This window comes from Falco punctatus (assembly GCF_963210335.1).
Source record: "Falco punctatus genome assembly, chromosome: 4".
Lineage (NCBI taxonomy): Eukaryota > Metazoa > Chordata > Aves > Falconiformes > Falconidae > Falco > Falco punctatus.
Window position 1 is genome coordinate 53,628,272 of NC_137583.1, and position 24,067 is coordinate 53,652,338.

General features: G+C 46.6%; 1 protein-coding gene across 1 annotated transcript in view; it reads left to right on the plus strand.

Moving 5' to 3' along the window:
- Nucleotides 1-24,067, plus strand: part of WNT3A (Wnt family member 3A) — a gene marked incomplete at its 5' end in the record, with an annotated part of 138,110 nt that overhangs the window by 81,825 nt on the left and 32,218 nt on the right. The window contains one exon of the mRNA XM_080387150.1: nucleotides 1-24,067. This exon is cut by the window's left edge and continues 16,987 nt beyond it; it is cut by the window's right edge and continues 21,812 nt beyond it.

Below are 24,067 nucleotides of genomic sequence, written 5' to 3' on the forward strand. Positions count from 1 at the left end.
ACCATCCCTGTCCTGGGGAATGCACATGAGCAGTTGCATGACTATTGTCCAGGTAGAGGACAACGGCCAGCAGGTGCATATTGTCCCCTACGCTGCAATGCCAGTCACAGTGTTCAGCTGTTACCTTCAAACAGAGCCTGGATTCTGCAATTATATTGTCTCCATTGTGCTCAGGGCTATACAAACACAAAAAAAGGCTCAAATCTCAGAGATATGTTGCACAGCTTTAGTGCAGCAAAGGCGTTCAACGCAGTTGGTGCTAAGGTGTCTTTCTGCCACAATGGTCTCAAGAAAATTCTTTTTTTTTATTTCTATTATGGCATAATCAAAGCTGGGCTACTGTGCATGTACATAATGATAGGCACTGTGTGCCCCATAGATGTTAAAAATAGATAGGAAAGATAAATAACACAAAACCTATTTATAAAGAATAAAAATATCTCGGGGGGGTGGGTGGGGGGGTGGTGGTGGTGCAGAGAAATAGGGAACACAAACAAAATCTTAAGAATTCCAGTCCTGGCTTCAAGCCCATCTCCCTCATCCCAGTCTTCTTTCTGCCCTCTCTCATTTCACTTCAGAGGACATCCAAGGAATGGTGATCAGTCAGGTCTTGATTTCTCCTTTCCTAATGAAAATATGGGCAAAAAGGGTTTTTTTCCCACCGGGCTTCATAAGAAGCTCCTCCGCACTCAGCAGCAGAGTTTCAGGTGGAGCAGAGGGTTGGTTAACCCCTGCAGTCCTCCAGAGCAAAAGCTGACTAAAGAGAAGAGTCACAGCATTCAAACCAGCAGCTGGAAAGTAATCCTACAGAAGCACTGCCAGTGATTCCTCCTAATCCTCCACTGTATGACTAGCGTAGAAACCTTCTCAAGATCTTTAGGTCTTAGACCTGCAGCACTGATGGAGAGGACACACCTTTACTGGTTCCAGTTAATCTGTCCAGACTCTAAACCTGAAGAGTCACCAGTATATGATTTCTTTATGGAATTGTCTACTCGTGGAATGGAAAAAAAAAAAGGCAAGAAAAAAATATACCACAATTAGCTTCGTTCTCAGCTGGTGGCCCACACTACATTGTTTTCCCATGGTTCTTGGCACCCCAAGCACTGAAGTACAGCACAGCGCTGGCTGACTATCACTATCCCTATTTGCTAAGGGATTCACTAAGGTACACAGGTCTGTAGTAGCTGTCGTAGGCTGTAAAGTACCCACCACCAAAAGCGTTCCCATAGCAACACACACTCTTTGTTTACCTGTGTTAGACAAGGGGTTTAGATCAGCACTTCAGCCCGGTTCAGAAGGCTAAAAGTGACAGCACAATGATGGACTGACCTACTCATGAGGTCATGTTAGGCATCAAAACTGTGACAACAGTTCTCCATGGTCTTCCACCACTATTTCTTGGATAGTGAATCAACACCTACAAAAATTCCCCAAGTCAACTTTGCTTTAGGCAAGCTGGAGCACTTCCTTATGCTAGGACCAGGTTGGTTTCTTCACCAGCTGTAGTCCAAACTCCTGAGCGTAACTGAACTCTCCTGCCAGTGATGCCTCCCAGTGGTGGCATTTGATTTTGGGTAGTGAGCCTGCAGAAACAGGGATGAGGTTTACTGTATAGGTTGCCTTCTCTGAACTGCATGCCTTCACCCGCTGTCCACCAAGGCAGTAGACAGCAGATGTCAGGATAATTAACCTACACTGCCCTTCCAGCTCTGTGACCACAGCAAACACAGTATTTCTATCCACGCCTTCTCTGATGGAGTAGAGTGCACTTAACTTTATTTCACAAATGAGGAGCTGAAGCACAAAGACCAAAAAGACGAGTCATTTCACCTGACTTTGGTCTTCTCAAATTCAGGTATCAAGCCTCTTGCTACCCTCGGGAGAGACAGATGGGCATGCCTCACTCTGCAAAGCTTGCTGAAATGAGTCTTTGATTTGCCACACCTTGAGCTTACAGTCTTGGACTGCCTCTGACACCGACGGGATAAATCACTTGCTAGACAACTAGATCTCTCTAATTAACTGTAGAAGGTTCAAGACTAGCTTGGATTAGGCATTATTTTTTGATAGGCAATGTGAGGTAGGTCCTACATCAAATAACTTCCCCAATGTTGCGTTTGCGTCACAGGGATTGAATCCCCTTCATCCCAAGGGCCAGTCTTTCAACCTAACCCTTGTAAGGTGCCTTCTGGCAACAAGGAGAAACATTTGATCCATGTATTGAGTAGGGAATCGGTCTTGCAACACACTAACCTTTCAGCCCATGTTCTCCAGAGCCATCCATTGACATCCTTAGGAACTGTATTTCACATAAGGCCAACCTGTACAAATGCTTGTAGCTGGAAAAGGCCCCTGAGGTTCATTCTGAGCATAGCTTGATGAGATAAGGCTCAGCCTACGTCACAGCTAGGAGGCTGAAAAACCATTTACCACCACAGGGCACAATCTAATCTACATACTTCATTTGTCTGATCTCTCCTAATTTTGACTAATCTAGATGAAAAGAAGATCTTGCGTACCCAGAAGCACATCTTTTTGCTCCAGTTGTATCAGATGGCCTAATAAAAAAATATTCTGCCTCCCCACAAACTCTGACTGGCCTATATCTATTCTAGCATTGATTTTCCTCGGCATTAATAAAGCATCTTTCACCACAAGGTCGAGGGTATGACCAGTTTCCCCAACAATACTTGACTAGAGGAGAACATCCTCACTCTCTTCTCTCCACCCAAAGCTGCTATATTTACTCATTTTCCATCCAAGTGGTAGAAACCATGCAGGCATGCGTCCTCTGGGGTACTGTCCCGGGAGGTCCTGTGGCTCAGAGATGCTTTCTGATGCTGCCTGAAGGTAGCGTGTTATTTTGTTTTATCATTCCCCATGGGTCATACATGGTTAACAAAAAAGAAGCATCGACTCCATCATGGACAGGATGGATGCTTCTGCAGGCAGGTCACTACCAGGCAGTGGTGGCCAGCTTCCCAGCCGAAGGCAAGGGCCAGTTGATCCACTTAAACACACACTAAATCCAGCAGAGAACATGCAGGTGGTGGGAACTGAGCCACACAAAAGACACTGCTTGGCAAGAGGTAACGATGTAGGGAAATTCATGAGAAGGTGGTAACTTCTAAGAAGCTCAGATACACAACCGAACTCAGGTGCCAAGATTTTGTCTACAGGTGACCTGCTGGCATTTAAAACCTTTATCACAGGGACTGCAACAACTTTTACCTTAGGTTTGTTCAGCCCTGCAAAAGCAATGTGTACCCTGACCTGAACTGGGGAGGGTGAGTCCCACCCCCTGTCTGAGAACAGAAGTCACCTGAAGAAGGATTTGTTTCATCACCACTCTTGCAAATCTAGATTAAGCTCTGAATTTTGGCTTCCTTTGTAATCGGCAGAGAGGCAAATGTTAACACAAAGCGGTTTGCCCACCCTAGGATACCTGAGGGAGCTGAGACCAACAGCCTTCTGGAGCACCCTGTCACCCCAACACCTGCAGAGAGACACGGTGGCCAGCCGGCTCACACTGGGCAGGGCATTTTAGGCAACTACATTTTACTGAGGAATACCCTATTTTTGCTGGGGGCATGTAACGACATGATGCTGCAGATCAGAGCATGATCTGAGCAGGGCATTAGTGCAGCCATGCTGGTGCTGACCCTCCTGATATCAGGGTTCCCCATACATCACCATGTGCTGTTCCACACATACGTGTTTCAGTTGCAAAATAACAAGTGCTTTCCTGAACAGGGTAATTCATCTGGAATAAAATCTCTTTCCTCTGGAATAGTGACACCATAGAAAGCTAATTCTAAAATAGCTATTCTAGTCACATTTGCCATGAAGACAAGTCCTAAGGAGATGTAAAACTGGCACCACAAACCTTAGCTTCGTATCCCCTGTAGTGAATTTCTCAAAGAATGTCTATTGTCTTGCTTGCCTCTGACTGAGAGATGATAAAACCAAGGAGCTGAGGGGAGCACAGAAAGGAAAAGCTCTGCTGTGTAGAGAGTATTGCACGTTGCATGGGAAATCTGGGCTCTTTTCTGGCAAATGTATTTTAATTACCTCCTTTTGTTTATAGGACCATTTCATGTAGCATACCACAGCACTGCCCTTGCCAAGCAGCCCAGCTTCTCCAGTCATTTCCCTGCTAAAATTACAAGATCTGTTTAAAAATCATGAAATCTTAGAAATAGTTTGTGCTGGATTCATGCAATTTGTTTTCTATTTTCTGAGTCCTTGTGAGGTTCTTCGTCAAAGCTGATTCCAAGTACTAAAAATCCAGGGAAGAGGTTTTGTTTCTTTTCTACTTATCACAAGGCTGAGAATGGGAACGCTATGGATAGTGTTCAGATATAAAAGGTCTGCAACATAATCATGAAGAACCATAAGCAAGAAAGAAATCAGCCAAAAGGTAGTAAGAATTCAGCATTGCACACAAAGATATATACAAAAGGTGGCATATTAATAGTCACATTTATTCATCCTGATGTTGATGTAGGTGGAGAAAGCACCTTTTATAATTCACATCCAGTGAACACTGTGAACAAACATATGTAAGAGCCCTTGAATGAAACTATTAAACTTTTTCTAAGGTTACACAGACCCTTTGTTTTTCACATTACAAAAAGTAATCTGTATGTGAATTATGTACCACAACAGTGTCAGTGGAAGCTCTACAAACTCCCGCTTTAATGAATACCCATTAAGGATGACATGATTTTCACCAGAAAAAAAATCATCTGTCAAAATCTCTTCTGCCAATTGTCATCCTTAACTGACATGTGCTTCAGGGAGAGCAGGCAGAGGCTCTGTGCAAGAGGCACACACTGAAGTATAATTTATTTCAGCAAAATTCAGAAGGCATCCAAAATGAAAAACATGTTTGCCTGAACAAACATCTGAACAATTTCTGGCTGGGTGTTATTTGCTTGCAGACTACTCACAAGTGCAAAAGAAAGAGCTAGATTTGTCGAATTATTTTTTGCTGTGCTGGGTCTGCCAAGCATGTCTTACTCTCCTTGCAATTTTGCCATCATTTTTGCCGTTACATTCCGTTTATCCAGGATGGTCCTTGTGCATGTGAGCAGCTCTGTCGATTCTAGTCAGAACCTTGCATGAGTAAGGATTACTTATGGCAAGGCAGCCAGAAAAAGGTCTGATCCCCCAGCTATCTCCAGGCAGGGACCTTTCATTTTTAAATTGTTAATAAAGGGACGTGTGCACCACCAGCAACCACCACCCACCTATTTAACAAACTTAAGTGTGAAATTGGATCCTTCCCGTTTAGCCTGGATTTGCCTTTGATGCAGTTCCAGAGCTTAGGTTGCCTTATTTGCCTTTAATTTCTAATCCAGGCATATAGCCAAGTTTAGGACACATTGTCTCCTGTATTACAATATCTTCAGCACTGGCTGTAGCAGTTACAAGAGCATCCTACAGCTCAAGAACAGCTCAAATAGATCAGACCAAAAGGCTCCTGAGCCCCAAAACTAGTCTCCAAGAGCAGACAAAAGAGGACAGTTAGAGATGACCACAAGTAACAGGACACTTTGAGAAGGATCCCTTCTCCTGCTGACCCGACTTGTCCAATCTTCAAGCTTGTGAAGAGGCAGGCTGAGTGTTACCAGGATGAGACATGTCCTTGAGAAGGTTTTGCTGCATCAAACACCATTGCGGTGTTTGCGTAGCCCCATCCAGGTGTTCCTCCTTCATCCTAATCTCAGATGTCCCAAAAGGGGGTGTTGAGGAGTGGCTGTGGGGTCAGGAATGGGCATCACAGTGGGGAAAGTCACAGGGCACCTGATGGACAGTGCAGGGTGTTCTCTCCTGCATATCCATCCACAGGAGGTGGCCGTTCAGCAGGTATAGGTGATATTTCTGTCTGATGCTTGAAAACGGGCAGAGAAGGATGCAGGACACCAGCCACTCATTCATCGTAAACAAGGTGAGGTTTAGCTAACTAGGAAAGTGGGCATAAGGCCACGAGCTAATGTCTGTGGGATTTCTACGATAGAGCAATGCTATTCCCTAGAAGGGAGTATTCTTATCATCTACCCTGAAAGATCTGAGGATGTTTTTTGACTTGAAAAGGGCCAGGAGCAACATTACACAAAGGCAGTGCAAGTGTTTTTCTGGGATGTTGCACCATGATCTCAGATGGAAAACATGATGATGCTCTGTCCTTCCCCAAAGCAGACAGCTGAAGAGGAAAGATCCTGGGGTGGGATGAGGAATAAACAACTTCTCTAAAGCAAGGTAATCAACAGCTTCTCTGTGTCTGGCTCATCACAAGATGTTTTAGTGTCTTGGGCTGTAGTGTAATATCCACCTACACTGGTGGTGACTCACCTGTGAGATCCCTCACCACTAGCAACCTCAGCTCCATTCTTCTCCCACCATTGTCGGTGATTCAAGCAAGCAGGGGTGGACTTGTCCTCCTGATGAGTGCCAGGAGAACAAAAAAAGTCCTTGCATACCTCCCTCCCAAGCCAGTGTTATGCCAGGGGTAGAGACAACTTTATCCCTGGGAGTCCACAACAACAACAAAAAAGACCCAACTCAAGAAAATACCTAAATAATTCAACATCTCCCTCCTCCTAGCTGGCAAGGGAGCCTTGGATACCCGCGCCTTTCCCCCAATTTAAAACATCTCAGGCTTCCTGACTGAACTTGGCTGAGGTCTAAAAACATGAATAAGCTTCCCCTGTCTGAAAGCCAACTGGCAAGGACAGCTTGGATGGGACCCTCCATTTGTTACGGGAAAAATGGCTGGTCCAGTTCTCCTTGTTAAGCGGCGCGCTGTTGGTCGGGAAATAAAGACAGAAGGTCTGTTTGTAACACTGAACACACAATCCCTTCCAGCCTCAAAGACACTGAGGCGGCAGAAAATCTACTCCATTCACCAAGATGACCTAGTTCTGTTGTTAATAGGTTAGACTGGAGCAAAGTTGAGGGAGAATATCCTGATTAGAGGGATCTCCCACAATGGGAGAGTGAGTACCCTTTTGTCGTTTAATTTTCACCCCATACCCTAATACTGGGCTTGCTATCAACATTATAACTCGGCGGGTTACAGGCTTGTCCGGTTTACCTCCGCCTAACTCAGCCAGTGTCAAGTTTACACCAGGAGCAGATCCGGCATTGCGCTTTGTCACCCCATCCCTGGTGCTGGCCGGTTGGCATGGAGGGGGGTTGTTTTGACAAGTTGTTGTGGGGTTTTTTTTATCCCTTCTCCTTCTTCTGTTCCATTCCTGAGAAAGCCTTGAAAAGGTGGCAGCAGCTTTGCCTTCCCCACACAAAGCAGCCATGGCCGTGGGCTTTTGTCTACCCTGCAAAGATGGGGTGCAGCCCAGCTCCCCGCAACCAGTTGCTCTGCAGGCTGGAGAGACGGGCAGCACAGCTGGGTTCCACGTCCACCCTGTGGCTGGGGCCCTTTCCCTCCCATCGCCAACACAATGCTGCTCCTCAGCCCATTTAGAATCAGCGCATGCAGCAGAGAAAGAACCCAGAAAAGATATCGCCCACAAATGGAAAGCTACTTACTCCCTAGACACAAGAGGAGGAGAGTGATAAAATTGCTTGTCTGTATCTGCCTTAATGGATTGAGGATGGATGGAGAGACAGGCAGGGATTCCCTTCTTGTCCTTTCATGACATTAAAATGCCCCAGTTAAATACCTTCTCTGAATTTAAAATGTACAGGCATTTAAAAACATGACACATATAGCCAGCCTGTTGAACAATGTCCTAACAATTTATTAACCACTAATAAATGTTAAAAATAAAAACTTGAAAGCAAACATTTCCCTTTCCTCTTCCCTTCTCTATTGGTGACTGTTAATAAAGGATTTCATCACCCATTTTACATCCTGCTTAAAAAAGAAGGGGCTTTCCTGATAACAGATGCCCCTCTGGCCAACTGGCAAGGAAAAGGGGATTGTATGAGGTATATAAATGTATTTCAGAAGACAGCCAACAAAAACAGGGAGAGGGGGAGAGAGAAAGAGAGAGGGAGGGAGGAAGAGGAGGAGGAGAAGGGGAAAAAAAAAAAAAAAGAACCTGAAAGGATTAGAAATTAAAAAGAAAGTATTTTGTGCTGAGCTAAATATTATTTTGTTTCCATTGAAAGGGTTAAGAAAACAAAGACAGAGTTGACAATTTCTCCCGACTGGAAGCTGGGAATGGCCCACGGTGGCACAATGCTATTATTCTTGCATGGGCCCATTCTCACTGGATTTTCCACAAAATCTTTAATAATTTGATTCTTTTCAGCCTCAGCAGCCAGCTGAGCTCTTTAAGAAACAGTAACAAAAACCCAGAGAAAAACCCACTACTGAGAGGGGAGCTTTGGCGGAGAGCTGAGCTGAAGCCGATTAGTTTGGCCTGAATAGAGCCAGCCGGGTCCTCGAGCTCTTGCTCAGCCTGGAGCCCTCTGTTTCATTCATTGCAGTACAATATCACCACCAGAGCCCAGGCCTAGACACTAAATTACACTATTATAAACTAGATTGATACACAAACTTTCCCTCCCAGGCTGAGTAGGGGACTTTTTCAACAATGTTGGTTTTTTTTTTTTTTTTGGGTTGGGGGGGGGTGGTGGTGAGCTCAGGGGCTATTCAGGCGTTTTGAAGTATGGCCATTCATATCGAGCATATCAATTCTTAATGGTGCCACACACACAATTTGCAAACACGGGGGATACAATCCTGTGGGTTCCCCGGGGGGAGGGCTGCAGGCGCTCGGCGGAGGCTTGCGGGGGTTTTGGCGGGGTTATCTCCCCAAAGACCCAGCAGGATGGGAGCCTTTCACCGGCTGCGGACGGCTGGCATTGTCTCCAGGAATTCACATTGGAGCATGAACGGGTCGCCGGCATTAAGTGGGAAATGCAGGCGTTTGACCCTCATCTGGGTATCCCTGAGCATCACCTCTTGCCAGTCCTCACATCCTCCAGATGCACCCCTTGGGCAGGCGACAGGTGCACTTTCTAAATGTGTATTTTGGGGGGAAGGGAAGAAAAAAATAAACATCCCCGAGGTCCCTTTGAGGGACCCTCCTCTTTCATTTTGAAAGGCTACTCTGGATTTGGCCACATGTTCCCAAAGACCATTGCAAATGCAGAATTTGCAAGGCTGACCCCGGGTGCAGGTGCACGGTGTGTCTTTCAACCACACCAAACCTCAGCAGCTCAGGATGGCAAAATCTGGTTAGATCACACAGCCTTTTGCTAGCCAGGGACAAGCCTTCCTACAGCTGCTTTTTCTTTCCCCTTCAAAAATACTAAATCCTTCTTTAGGAGAGACAAGGGTCCTCAGCAAGGAGTCCTCAGCTTTACCACCTCCTCCTTCAGCCAGGATGAAACCTCCTCCTTGTAACACATTGCTCATTTCAGGCTCTAAAACATGAAATTACAAATACTGCTTTGAAAAGAAGCAGGTCTGAGGAACTGATGGGAGAGGGAAGAAATGATCTTAAGGAAGAGTGGTTTATATATCAGAAAACATGCTGTGCATCCCCATCCCACAGCCCCTCATCCTTGCAGACAGTGCTTAGGTTGCAAAACACCATCCGAACACACAAGACCCAACGCTGTGCGTGGAGAGCTCTGCGTAAGCCTCTCTGTATTAATTTCCCAGTATATTTTTGGTTAGGAGCTGCACATCTCCATTAATTCTTCTGATTAATCGTTCCTTAGGACCTATCTACCTTAATCCCTGCCTAGGCTGTTGTTTTCTTGCCATCACTGCAATTATCGTTGTTAAAGCAGATGCCATTAAAAAAAAACAACAAAAACAACAAAAACAAACAAAAGGAGGAAGGATGGTCTTTTTGCTGATTTTACCTTGGGAAAATGCAAGGAAAAAAAAATCCTCTGTTTCCTTGCCCATGCTGGCACTCATAGAACTTATTTTCCTCAACTTTTTCGTTTCTTTTCTGAAAACCACATTCATCAATGGAAACAATCTCACTCTCCGCCGCCTCCAAACCTCAGGCTCCCCAAATTATCTGAATATATTAAATGCAACACAAAAAGAGCAGCAACCCAACATGCAAATTAAATTAAAGCTCACTCTCCACAAGAGGGAAATAAACAAACAAACAAAACCCCCACAGCTTATATATACACAAAGAGGAGAAATTAAAAGAGATTTAACAGTTCTGAGGAATTTGGACTGTTTTCAATAGTTTTCCTGAATGGGAGTTGTTACATGACATCAGCACCAATTCTAATATTGGTCATTTCTGGAAGAGAGAGCTTTTCACCAATCATTCATTAACTGGAAAGTCTTTTGAGTAGTTTCCACTTAATATCTTTTGGATGCTGCGGACAGGCCATAATAAACATCAGGGAAGGGAGTCTTGGCAATGATTGCCAATGCTATCTTCATCATTCCAAAGACTTCATGGGGCAAATTTGGTACACGGCTGCACCAGATTTCTAGCTTTGGAAACCCTCTAATTAAGATGGCACGATTACGAAGCGATGGCAGCACGACAGAAACTGTGGGTTGCTCTCTGGCGTCAGGATCCTCTGGCTTTGTGTTGTCCTGCCTGTGTCTGTGGGGAGGTTTTATCATGTGAATGCAGAGAGCGTGCTTGTGTGCACTACGTGGCCCGTGTGGCTGGGAGTGATATGTAAAACTGAATTAGGGCAGAAGAAATAATTAGCATTGCAGCACATGGAGGAATGACCCTAAAACATCTGAAAGCTGTGGCTGCTTGCAGAGAGAAACAAAGGAGCCCAAGAAGAGAAGAAAGCAGCAATTAGAAAGGAAAGAATGAGCTGGGGTGTTGAACCACAGATCTGTAAATGGACACAAATTGTCCTGATTATTTTTTTTTCCTGCTTTCCTCACAGGAATGCCAGTTTCAGGAAAAGTCATATAGGAAGGATTATATGAGCCCTGCAAATCCAAGGGCTAGGGTCCAATCTCTGCATTTTAAGGCTGGTGCAAGGTGTTAATTAAATGAATTCCTGATACCCACTAAGGTCAATGAAATAGATGTCTGTGAAGTCACCAGATATTTTCTTTCTATTGCATGATTTTTGGACATGGTACAATTACAAATTTCTTCTCAAAATCAGACATCTCCCATGTTCCAACAACTTGCTGGTAGCAAGACAAAAATCATGCCAAGCAAAAGGCAGAGGAAGAGATGGCTGTGAAATGGCTCATCAGCTGTTTGGCAGTGTCACGAGCTTCTAGCCCGGCAGGAAAGCAGCATTGGTCCATGGGCTGGCTCCAAACCAGAAGCACGAGGCAGTTGCCTCCTCCGAGCGGGCGACAGACAAGGGAGTTGGGAGCAGCACCTTGGCTATCGAAATATATACCTCGACACCAGAAATGGCTGCATCAGTTCTCTGATAGAGGAGCTGACGTCCAGCCTGGGCCATTTCCAACCTGCCAAAGACAGATCTTGCACTTCAGGGGGGAAGAGGGTGGGAGAGAAAGCAGAAGAGGTGAGAGAGGCAGCAGATTGCATTGACGTTGTGGGCTTGCTTAATAACTAGGGTAGGTACCCCAAAAGACTCTAAAAAGGGAGGGGGAAAAAAATGCCCTCAAAACTTCTGGACGTCCCTGCCATTACATGGTGCCCATCGGGAAGTGCATGACATGTCTCTTGTCTTTTGCTGCCAAAATACCGTTAGCAAGCAGGTCCCAGGCTAACGCGAGCCCCAGCTTAGGGAAAGCCAGTGGTGGGAACCAACAAGCACAAGGAAGGCAACATGGGACTGATGCAAACCAAAGGGTTTCATTTCCCAAAGAAAAGAAACAGGGGACTAGGGACAGCCCCCGTGGGGGACAGGATGCCAAGCAGGAATGTCTCATTTTGCCCAGTCCCCCCCACCCTCTGACACCCAACTTCCCTTGAAGGGCATTGTCATGGCAAGTTGGATGAGTGCCCGGAGGGGGAATAAGGGGACTATTGTGGAGGCACACTTAGGGCCTGGGGCAGCTGCGGGCTATCTGCATGTGTCCTGCCAAATCGCTCAGCCACCTCCCTGCACCTCAGCATCCCTCTCTGTGCAGCGGGGTTTGCAGCACTGCCATCCCTCCGAGGGCATCCCTACGGTAGCAGGGACATTCAAGTTTCAGAGATGCTCCCACGCCAAGGTGGCTGTCTACATCTATCCTTAATGTACAAAGTTAGGGCTAGTTGTTAAACACTTCTGCTTCACTTCCCTATACCCTGAAACATGAGCATTTTTAAGAGCTCAGAGGTCCAAGCAGACCTTCAGATGCTTTTATCGCTTTTCTAAAGTGCTTTATTTCTCTTTTTTTTTTTTTTCCTCTTTTCTTCTTTATGATAGCACAGTAGTGTCCTGCAGCAAGGAGTTCCCTAGATGGGGACATTCCGCTACAGCCGTGCATGGCTTGTGTGGGGCTTGCATCCCTCCCTTTCACCCTGATGGGAACCCAGATGATCCATCCTCGGCACAAATACTTGTCATACCACAGTTGTGCCTCTCCTTCCCAGAGCAGACAGATGCTTTCTCCAGGCTCCTTTTACCTTTTACGGAACTGCAGCACCACAGCAAGCCAGGTCGTGCCCTGCATGAAAGCCCCTACAACCCTTTAGTCTCCAGGAGGCTGGTGGAGCTGAGCAAAGGGCAGAGTCAGGCCCTGGGGGTGCTGGGTGGCCCCCTCCAGCAGGCAATCAAACGTCTTGTGTGACTCCTGGAGCCAGCCCAGCCAAGGTTCCAGACTGCTTCCTCACACCACCACCACCACCCCACACCCACAATTTCTTTTTTTGCTGCATTTTTCTGGCACTTCCTAACGTGTCTTTTCTTGCATTACATTTCTCAAGGAAGGCTGCCTGATGAACAGCAAATCATTATTAATTCCTCAGGTATTCACTCTAATACAATTAACCCTCTGTACACCGCACCCCAGGTTGCACATCCCCAGGGGATGATCCCCCCAGTCCCCACCTGTCCCCACCACCTCCACAGTGGTGTTCAAAACCCAGTCCATGGACAAAAAAATGCATGAGAGAGGGATCTGCTGTCCTCCAGGCAACAGTTGAGAAAGATCATTCATCTCTGCTGGACATGAGGGTTTAGAGACCCTGTTAAGAGTTCATCCTCATCTTTCCAAGGTTTTTAAATGACAGCGTCCCCAGCCTCATGTCCACAAAGGTGTTCTCTTGCATTGCCCTCAGCAGGAGCACCTAAGGCGTTTGGAGGGTCTTCTAGTCTAAACGGTCAAGAGAAGTGAGGGCAAAGTGCCTGTTTCTCTTCTGGGGAAGCCAATGTGGTCAGAGAAGGAATGACACTGCCAAGCTTTTGTCTAAGCCCAGACTATCCCTTGCTGTCTTGAGACCTGCCTTATCCTGGTCAGAAAGGCACTCCTTTAGGGTCCCCTGATATAAGGATTTTTTTCATAGTTCTTCACCACTGTTGGACGGCCTCTTTTCTACAAGATCTAAGGCTTTCTGTAGGAAATGTCTCCGGGTGTCCCTCAAAAGCGCATACTGATGGGATTTTTCTGAGCACTACACAGGATTTTTTTTCCCTGCCAACCCCTGCAAGGGGCTTTGGTGTTTCAGCCTACCACTGCACTGGGACAAGGAGGATGAACGGTGCTGTCACGAGGGGAAGAGGTGACAAGTAGAAAAAGTCCTGGAGATGGTGGCTGGAAGAGACCTCTGGATGCCATCCTGTCATTCCCCCTTTCCAGTGTTAGAAACAGCACATGGAAGAGTTAAAAGTCAAGTCTGCAATGAAAAAAAATTACACTGAAATAGAAAATGTCTTGAGGTCTGAGTCCTCTCCTGCAGTGGGGTAAAAAAGACAGTGTAATGCAGGAGGGGAGAGAACTTAAAGCCCTTTCAAACAAAACTACATTGCAGCTCCCAATGTTCTGCTCAGAGCTGTGCGTCACCATCCCTGGTTTTCCAGTGGAGAAACTGAGGGAGGGAGACTTGCTAAAAGAAGACACCAGATGAAATGGCACACGGACCTGATGGCTCACCTACCCTCTTCTGAAGTCACCCTTCACCCAGTGACCTGAGGGGCTGCTGGTAAGTATCTTTTTTATGGTGGTGGCTGGAGAAACCAAGACATTTACCTGGTGCATGGACCATCAGATCCCTCTTTCCCATGGCCAGGGGTAAGGACATCAGAGCTACAGCTCTCCATTGTCCACAGAAAAGCAAAGAGGCAGAGCAGCCCCACTGCTTTCCAGCAGCCACAGCATCGAAATCAGGTCTTTCGAGAGCAGAGCCCAAACAACCTCTGAAGGAGAAGGTCTTTGCAAAGCTGGTTAGAAAATACCAACTTTTTCTCAACACCATCCAGCCATTCCTATAGGGAAAAGGTAACAGTAATTACTCCAGTGTTAACACTCTGAGAGGGGAGAAAACCATGTTCCAGGTCTGGGTCATTCGAATTTTAAAAAATAGAAAAGGTTGGTGAGGGGAGCAACACCCGTGATCCTAGCCAAAACCACGGAATCAGCCTCAGATTTGGGCCTGATCCCTCCTTTCTCCTGCTGCACTGGGAAAACAGCTCACAGCCATTTTGCTCCAGTGGGAATAACCAGAGGAAGAGCAGAATCCGGCCCATGCCAGGCTGTCAACAGGACTCCTAATGCACTGGGTTTGCTGCTCTGGGTGCTTGGCTGGTGAATCGGGAGCTACAAGGCAAACTGGGATCCAGTTCAACCTCCAGTGGTCCAAGAGTGACCCAGGGCAGGAGGGGGAAACCCAGCTGCCAGTCCCTGCCCCTGCTCCAGCCAGGCTGTCCTCAGCTTAGCATCCCTGCAGCTCGTCATGCAGTATTTCTTGAGCTGCACCACTGCCAAGGAAGGAAAACGCGGATTGCCAGCCTTGTTGGGCTGCAGTCTGCCTACCAAGGACCCTGCCCCAAGCCTGGCTATCATCTGCTGCAGCAAAAGGTGGGGAAAGTCCCAGTGAGGACTTGGAAAGCCCGAAAGGATGAGGGACTGCCACCTCCTCAGCAATGTGGATTTGCTCCAGCATCCCAGAAAAAAAAGCCAGCCCTGAGATATAGGGGCTTGTTGACTTTTAACACCACCTGGGGAGGGGTGGGGGGTGGGGGGAGGAAACAGAGAAACAAACCCAGAGAAGGAGGGCGAAAACAAGAGGTTTATAGCCTGTCTTGAAAAGCCCTAAAAAAAAAAGAGTGAAATTCTTGGCTCCCCTCACACCTATTAGCCTAGGAAATGGTGCCTGGTCTCCGCTGGGACCTGACTGAGACCAAAGGCAAGTCGACCTGTTAGCAGGTACTTGAGAGAGGGGCTGCTGGCTGGATTGGGCTGGAGGCGTGAGAAGCTCCCCCCACCTCCCCCATTCAGGTCTCCTAATGACCATATAAAAGGGTTGGGGGCGGCTTTCAGGGCAATCAGCTCCCTCCCAAGCATCCAGCGCACAAAAAAACACGGCCATAACGCCCTCTCCCCCTGCCAAGGCGAACAGCCCAGAGGGACGGCGTTCCTGCATATCTATACATCCCTACCGCTGTGGTGGGGGCTATTTGAACTATTTTCCTAAACTGGGGATGTGTCACACTCCAGGTCGAATAATTCAGCCTTTGATGTTGGTGAGCATCGCAACGTTGTGCAGGGGCTGTTTGGGCAGCAGCTGGCTGTGGCGTCCCAGATGTATGTCCCCAGATAAAGCAAACCCAAGTACACAAGTTTTGTAGCAAAATTGCTTTTGCTTTCCTGCAGACAGGCATTGGTAATTCCTGCAGTGAAAACAAGAGCCTGGCAAAGTTATTTTTCTTCATCCATCATCTTTTTTTTTCACCACGTGCCCCTGGTCCTGAAATGCATTACAAGATTCTGACAGTTTAACTGGTGTGTTTGACTTTCTTTCATTTTGTTATGTAGGGGGAAAATCTGTCGGTGGAGGATCAGAGGAAAATGGAAATGTTTCATTTCAGCATTTCCAAAGGAAGAGGTATGGTTTCTGATCATCAACGTGCCTCAATGCCACTTTCGTTATTAAATTCTTTTTTTAACACTTTATTTTTTTTTTAAGAAATGGATGTTTAAAATGAGTGAAAAAATGGAACTGACTGTCTGTCAGCTCAGAGTAATTTTCTTTCCACTCATTTAGTTGATTAAGAACAACACTTTTGGTTTTCACAGCGTCACCGGCCTTTTTATTTTCTTTTACTTGTTTGGGGGGTGACCTTTTGCTGAATGAAGAAAAATCTGTTTCACCATAAGGCATCAAGTTTGCAACTGGATCACTCACACTTGCACAGTCTAGGAGGTCAGACCCAGCATCCAACCTCCTGGATCTGCCTAGGCCCTCCCTATGCTCCATGAGAAGACCCAGACATCCCATGTAACTTAGATGCCCTTCTTCCATCCCTTTCCCCATTCCCTACCTTCCAAATTTAGGCTAAACCTTGAACTTTGCTTCAAAGCTGAATGCTCTTTAGCATAAGATGTGCTTGTGAGGCTGAAGTACACAAATGCACCCCTGGTTTTCTCTTCCAGGGAGAGGTCAGGGTGGTCCCTGGTGATCTACAGATCCCTCCCAGATCCCAGAAGTCACTGGACCTGTGGAAAGGCCTGCCAAGTGGCTGGGTCACCAATCTCTCTCTTATCCCCTCCACCCTGTTCCTGTTCTTAAACCTTTCTCAGGTCAGAGTGTTTAACGTGGTGGGGGTTGATTTTGTATTTTTCTCTCTTTTCTCTTCTCTTCTCTTCTCTTCTCTTCTCTTCTCTTCTCTTCTCTTCTCTTCTCTTCTCTTCTTTTTGCTTTGCTTTTATTTTCTTTTATTTTCTTCTCTTCTCTTTTCATTTTTCTTTTCTTCTTTCTCCTTTTTTTCTTTTTTATATCTCTTCTCCTCTCCTCTCCTCTCCTCTCCTCTCCTCTCCTCTCCTCTCCTCTCCTCTCCTCTCCTCTCCTCTCCTCTCCTCTCCTCTCCTCTCCTCTCCTCTCCTCTCCTCTCCTCTCCTTTCTGCTCTTCTCCTTTCCCCTTCCCCCGTCACTTCAGGTCTGGAACTGGGACATTCTGCACAATCAGATCCTCCAACTTTCAAATCCCCTGGGTTTGTTTCTATTGATTGCCTGCAAGCAACACTTTCTCCTCCAGAAAATAGGAGGGGGGGGTGGTGGTGGTGAAGAAAACAAAAGCAACCAAAAATGAAAACAGGCAGCTCATCTCTCCAGTCACAACCTGCAGGAAGTGTTTATTGAAGCTCTGATTTCAAAAGGAATGGATGCTGCTTGCTAAGTCGTTCCTACCTTACACCACGACAGCGTTAGCAATTATTTAAGCAACAGCCAGTTGTGCGTATTCCCCGTGATAAATCACACAACTCTGCTTTCCTAGCTGCCTGTATCAGTTTGCCTTCCCAAAAAAACCACAAGCACCGAAGGCTCCGGAGCTGCAGCAAGCTCCCTGCAGGGGGAACACTGCCTGCACGCAGCGACCCACCAGGCGAGGTGGCTCCCGGCTGGCTCCGAGCCCCTGCACAGCCCTTCCACCGCCCTGCACAGCCCTTCCACCGCCCTGTAGCCCTTCCACCGCCCTGTAGCCCTTCCACCGCCCTGTAGCCCTTCCACCGCCCTGCACAGCCCTTCCACCGCCCATCTGAGCCCTACGGCCTCACCTGCTCATCTTCATTCAACCTTTCTGAGCTGAGGAAGCAATACCAGCTCTGATTTCTTTAAAAAGCAAGACTCCGGTTGAGGATAAGTGATTCACCCAAGGTCATCCAAGAAATCTGTGGCACAGGAGTCCCTTCCCCGCTCTCTCTCTCACCCACAGGCAGTGCCCCAACTTCAGAGCCATCCTTTGGTTGCCTTTCTCAGCAATGAAATGGTTGCTGTTCAGTGTTTTGAAATGTTGTTATGAGACAGTTCAAGCAATTATGGAAAGACCGAGCAAAGGACCTTGCACAGTGCAATGTGGCTCTGCACACGGCTGGGAGGCGACCAGAACTGAGGTGCTGTGGGGCCTTGGAGAACAGTGACAGATGGAGAAGTTTTTCCAGTGAAGTTTGATGAAAAGGCTAGTCTATCACAAAACCCAGGAAATTCTCCTGAATTCCCAAGAGAAGCCACACCAGCCCTGTTCCAACCTGCAGCTGGATTGCTACCATGTTGCCATCTCTTGGGGTTTTCTGAGCATATCCTGATACTTGCAGCTGATTGCACAGCCCCATGCTCCTGTCACCTTTCCAGGTATCATTTTCTTTTTGTTCTTCTTCTGTCTTGCCTTCTTGCTTTCTTCCTCTCTATCTATTTCTCCCTCCCTTTCTTTTCTAACTGCTAATGGCCAACCTTGATGACTATGAGGAAGACTTAACTTACGAGCCCAAATCAATATTCAACAAAAGACAATCTACTTTAGTCTTACGGATTTTAAACCAGCCTTCTTTTCCAGAGGGAGCCAATCTCATGGCTATGGAAAGCTTGTGCTGGTCAGCAACAACCAATGCCATCGTCACCCTGGGGACCACCCTGGAAATGAGCTGGATAAAGTGGAGGTGAGCTGGCCCAGGAGGACACATAGACCTGCCTGCATGACAAGCCTTGCCTACTACACCAGCCACAGGAGAACGTAGTGCCTCTTCTTTCTCCTGCTGCTGCCACCCAAGCTTCTCCTGATGGTTTCCATCTTTCCTGTATGCTCCTCCTCAACCAAGGCCACGACTCTTGCCTGCAGAGGTCTGTGCCTGCACCATATTGCTGTCCTCTTGCTGCTAGTTTGTAGTTACAGACTCAAAGGACTGGGGAACCACACTCTGTTGAGTGCACCCTGCACCAGGGAGATGTTTCAGGGTACATCACCCTTCTACTTGGAGAGAGTCAAAATTTGCCCTAAGCAAGTAGATCTAATGTCCAAGTTGGATCCAACTCAGACACCAGTCCTGCTTTGAGCAGGAGGTTGGTCAGGGACCTCCCAACATCTCCCAGTTTAAATGGTTCTGTGAATGTGTCTAAACCATTGTCTGTAACCACTTTGGATATGAGTGAGACAGCTATTATTATAGCTTGAATACTTAAACATCTGGACCATGCTATAAAGATTTCTTACGTTATTAATTCACCCTTGTATTCCCTATTCACTTGTTTCATCATGTATTAAATCAGAATATTCCTCACATTTTGCAAAAACTTTAAAAAACATTTCTAAATGTATAATTCAGCCCTGTTAGGATGCATAGGAACTAAGCTGGTTCAAACATGCTTTGCCAAGCAAGTGTCTTACATTTAAGCACTTATATGCAAGGATATTAATTTTCTTTAGCACTTCATAAATGTACAAGAATTGAACACCAAAAAAGACCATGACGTTTTCAAGTGTGATGCCCTGCACGCTGAATTTCAACCAAATACAGGAAGGACAAAAACCAACATGCACCGCAGGAAAAGCTCAGGAGAGATCATGGTTTTCCTATCACCCTATAAATCATTGCTTCGAACAAAACCCTGTAAATCCAGGATGAAACTGGCACCCCAGCCCCAGAGGGGAGAAGAGCCCCTAGGTAGCTTCGTGCAATCCCAGACACAACATTGTCTTCTTAATATGCACATTAATACTGCATTATAGGAAGGTTCTTGGATGCATTTGGCTTTTTTGGTAGGGTTCCCTGTACTGGATTTTTGTCCCTCATTACTAAATTCAGACTTTCCCCCTCCCTGGTCCCCCTGCACAGTCTCATAGCAGCACTCCAGGAGAAGAACACAGCCCTGATCCACTCAGGTACACAAACAGCTGTCACAGAGATGCCTTTGATGTTCCTTTTCTTCCCAGGAACAGCTGGAAGTTCAAAGCATTTATCAAAAAGCCAAGGAAATTCCATCACCATGTAAATGTAAGATTTAAAAAAAACAAAACTTTTTGGACAGAGGTTGCTGGGAAGGCTTAATCTAACCTCTCGTTCCCTCTTGAAACCCCAAAGTTTCAGACACATGAGGTTCAGATACAAACCAGATTGTATCCTGCTGGCAAAAGGGCAAAAGATGGCACTAAGAAAGTCTTCCCCTGGAAATCCCTGCTGTGTAAGGAGTAGTGATCAGATGGCTGTTTTGCAAGATTTTGCTTGTCCTCCAGAAAACTGGTACAGGAAAAAACCCTCTCAGATGTGTCCAGGAGACTGTTGGCAAGGCCATTCCAGCTGTTGGCCACCTCCTTACTCTGGTGGGGTTTAAACTCTTGAGCTTAAGTTCACATACCTGACTTCCAAGTTTTGAGTTCCCACCACCCAGAAAAAAAACCACATTTCAGCGTGCCTGCTAGAAGCAATAATCCCATCACATAACACCATCTCGCCATCAGGACAGAACACAGTTTTGCTGAGATGAAGACCTGCATCTCCCACTGGAAAGGTGCAGAAGTCAATGCTAAGACTGAAATACTCAGCTCTGTATTTACTCCCGTCTCAGCAGTCCTGATGCGTCTACATGAGGTCAGCTTGTACTGGGCATGTACCAGTTCTTGCTTTGCATTGATTTATTTTGCCAGTGGTGGGTGCAGAGGAAGGCTCAGCATGTGTTGATGGGTAAGAGAAAGAAAACTACAGTTCAGAGAGGGACTGAGGGACTGTAACAAACATTTGGTCTGCCCTACAGCACAGGCCAAAGGATTCCCCTTCCATCAGGCTGTGACCCCAGGTTTTGCTTCAGCATCTTCTCCCTCCCTGTTTAATGGCATCTTAAACATCACCTGTTTAAAAGCTGGATGTTTATCCCAGCTGGAAAGGCTTTCCCTAGCTTCTAGAGACAAACAGGGGGGCTGAAACACCCTCCTGGGGCAACTCTGACTTATTTCTGCTTTGAATTAATCTGGGTTTTCATCTCCCCCTGCTTGTCTTCGGGTGGTTCCCTGGCAGATCGAAGAGCCCTTGAGCAGGCAGCGCTCACCCCCCAGGGAGGCTGCTGTGAAGGCACCTCTTAACACCCTCCTTTGGAAAACCAACAGGCACTTCCCCAGGGAAGGCAGTGAGAGCCTCTGCAGCAGAGGGAAGTGGGGAGAGGGGGGTGGGGGGGCGGTGAAACCAGCACGCCTTAAGGACGATGGCCATAAGGCTGGTACCACTGTTTATCTTTGCAAGACACAGGGTGCCAGGCTCAGACGGAGGGTCCCAGCTGAGTGTCTTCCTCCTTGCTGAGCCCAAACGATACTGCTCGCGCTGCTGCCTTCAGCTATTGTTCCTGGGTATGGTTTCTCACTTTGACCCCCCAAAAAGCACCTAGTAATGGGGTTCACTTTTTCCTTCCTGCTCTGCAGCTGCTGTTTGCTGCTCATCCAACAGTTCTGCAATCTGCCAGAGCAACAGCCAGCTGGTGGGTCTTGTGCAAGGAGAGGGAAAAAAAAAATGCCCAGCCCATAAATAAATAAGGAAATATAAAAGGCAAGAATTGCTCAAAGTGATGGCTTGCAAATAAGTATTTTCAGTCACCTCTACTGACCAGACAGGTTATTCAGAGTACTTCCAGCCCTAGAGATGACATTTGACATGACATGTAGCTGAGATGTATCATTTAGGTCACTGTGCTAAAGCACAAGACACCCCCCTTCCACCTCCTCCCCTCCTCTGTGCCCCTCAGGGAATCTAAGAAGTTCAGGGTCTTTAGAGCTGAATTCCCCTCACAAGAGTTCAGCACCTTTCAACCTTTTCAGACCTATTACAGGAAGAAAACTGAGTGGAAGGAGTGTGGAGGGCAGGAGGGAGGGTCAGGGGGGTTATTCCAAGGCAGGTTATTTACAGGCAGGTTTGGAAGCTGAAGAGAAAAGAGACTTTTTGCATTGGTTGGAAGAGAGATAAAAGTCATTAGAGTGGTTCATCTCCAGGGCCAGTGGCGAAGCATAGCCTCCTTCTAAAAGCCTTATAAATGCACCTTTAATTCTGCAATAATCCATGCATAATTAAGAGATAAAGTCAACAGAGCAGGCTGTATAATCACGAGATACCAACTTACTGGTTTAAAACTAAAACCAAAGAGCTCAGGAAACAAAGGCAGAGTACCCTACCCAGTCATGACCAACTGATTCGCTCCTCCAGATGTGCTCAGGGTTCAGTTTGTGTAATCTGCCTGACCTGGTGCTGAACAGCAGTTTGGGACGGGGAGGTCCTAGTCGAGTCCCAAACAACCCCATGTGCATGATCGGGTCAGCTCCTCTGACCACAGCCTACAATAGCAGGAGCATCCATCCATGAGGTTCAGTTCTCCAGTCAAAATCCTTTGGTATTCGTATTTCTGCCTTGTTATTTCCTTCCTCTGCACACTTTTCCACAACTCCCTAAACCCCTCAGTTCAGAGCAATGCAATAAAGCCATCAGTATATGAGGGATATGGTCCTGAGCAGGACACAGAATCAAATAAGAATCTCATTCAGAGGCTGCAAGCAGGCAGATGGGACATTATGATGGTCAAACATTCCCTTATACCACTAGGAAAAGCTTTCTAGGTCCATCCATAGTGATACTTACAATGAAGACAGGGCAAAATGACAGGCAAATGGAGCTGCAAGGAAGATGAAGATGTTTGGTCTATTGCCCACATGGTGTTCATGTTGTCTCCAGAGCATGGTCTGGCTGGGACCGGCTGGGAGCCAGGAGAGGTGACAGTGATGGACTGGCTTAGGAGCAGGAACCACAATATACCTCCTATTCCCACCTGTACTGTGGGTGACAAACAAGCCAGGGCCTTCAAAAAGCAATGACTCCCAGCAGCAGGTCAAGCATGGCTCAATCCTAACATACTGGAGATGGAGCCAGGAGGGGCTGTTGAGGTTGGCATTGCTGCATCACAGGTACTCGCTGCTCCCCACTGCAGCCTGCCCACCATGGAGCAACAGCGCTCCTGGGATGCATCTTCTGGCTGTGAGTTACTCCTAAAGTTCCCCCTCCTCTGCCTGAAATGAGAAGAAAATAGTCTGTGGCCTGCAGGCACACCGTGAATCTCTGGGAAGTTGGACACTTTTCATACAACTAGTCCAGGGTGATATTTCTAAAAGGTCCCTTCACCTTGTCAGAGACCAATAAGGCAGAGGCAGTGGTAGACATGGTCCATACACATCTACGTTGCACCTCAGAGAGGCTCCCACTCAAGTGGCAAGTGTTTCCATCAGTGTCTTTCTTCACAAGGTTCCTCCAGCTCCATAGGGCTTAACCCAGAAAGCATTATCCTGTGGTTAGCTCACCCAGCCAGGTTCACTCCTCCAACACACCCAGCTGTAGGACACAGCCCTCCAACAACTCTGTCCTTTAACTTCCCATAAAATACAGAACATGCTTTACTCCACTGTATTACATGTCCTTTAGTTTGGCTACACAAATTGTTTTCACACTTGCCATTGCATGTGCATTCAGTGTCACAAATATCTTGACTGATATTCAGAGCTCCTCCTCTATGCAAATATTTCAGTTAAAGCCTCAAGTCTTGTTTGGGCTATTTGGATCTCAAGTTCCATGTTCGCATTAGGTTGCTGTTTTTATTGCTCTGACTTGCTGAGTTATTTAGCATTTTAGCCTAGCATCATCCATGCAAAGTCTGGCTGTTTTCTGATTTGCACATAAATAATTTATGAACAACTGTGGCCTAACTGCATCTCCATAGTGGTTTACATTATGCTGTGTCCACCAGCCCTGACTACTCTCACTGGAAGGACCAGCAGAGATGATTGCAAGCAATCTGAGCCCAAACTCAGACCGTGGATGCTGAGTGTCATGGACCAAGTCTGGAGACTATCTCGTGACCTTACAGCACCATAGCAACATCGATGGACAGCCTACATCTTGAAAGGTCACCCAAGATCAGCAAAATTCCTCATTAAGTCAGAGCTCATGCTCCATGGACAACACGTTTTGAAGGAGAACATCTTCCAATTTGTCAGAAGTTGGGAATGAATTAAAAATATCTGCGGTTGTTCTGCTGTAGTTTGGGATTTAATAGTGACAATTGGTCGCATTGGCTTCATTCATAGTCAGTTAAGGGGAACAAATCTAAGTATTTCATCCCATCTAAATGTTAGAGAAGCATCCTTAGAGATGTCTACTTCTATCAATTAGACATGAAAGTAAGGAGTCTTATTTGGCATATTTGGAAAATTTTGATGC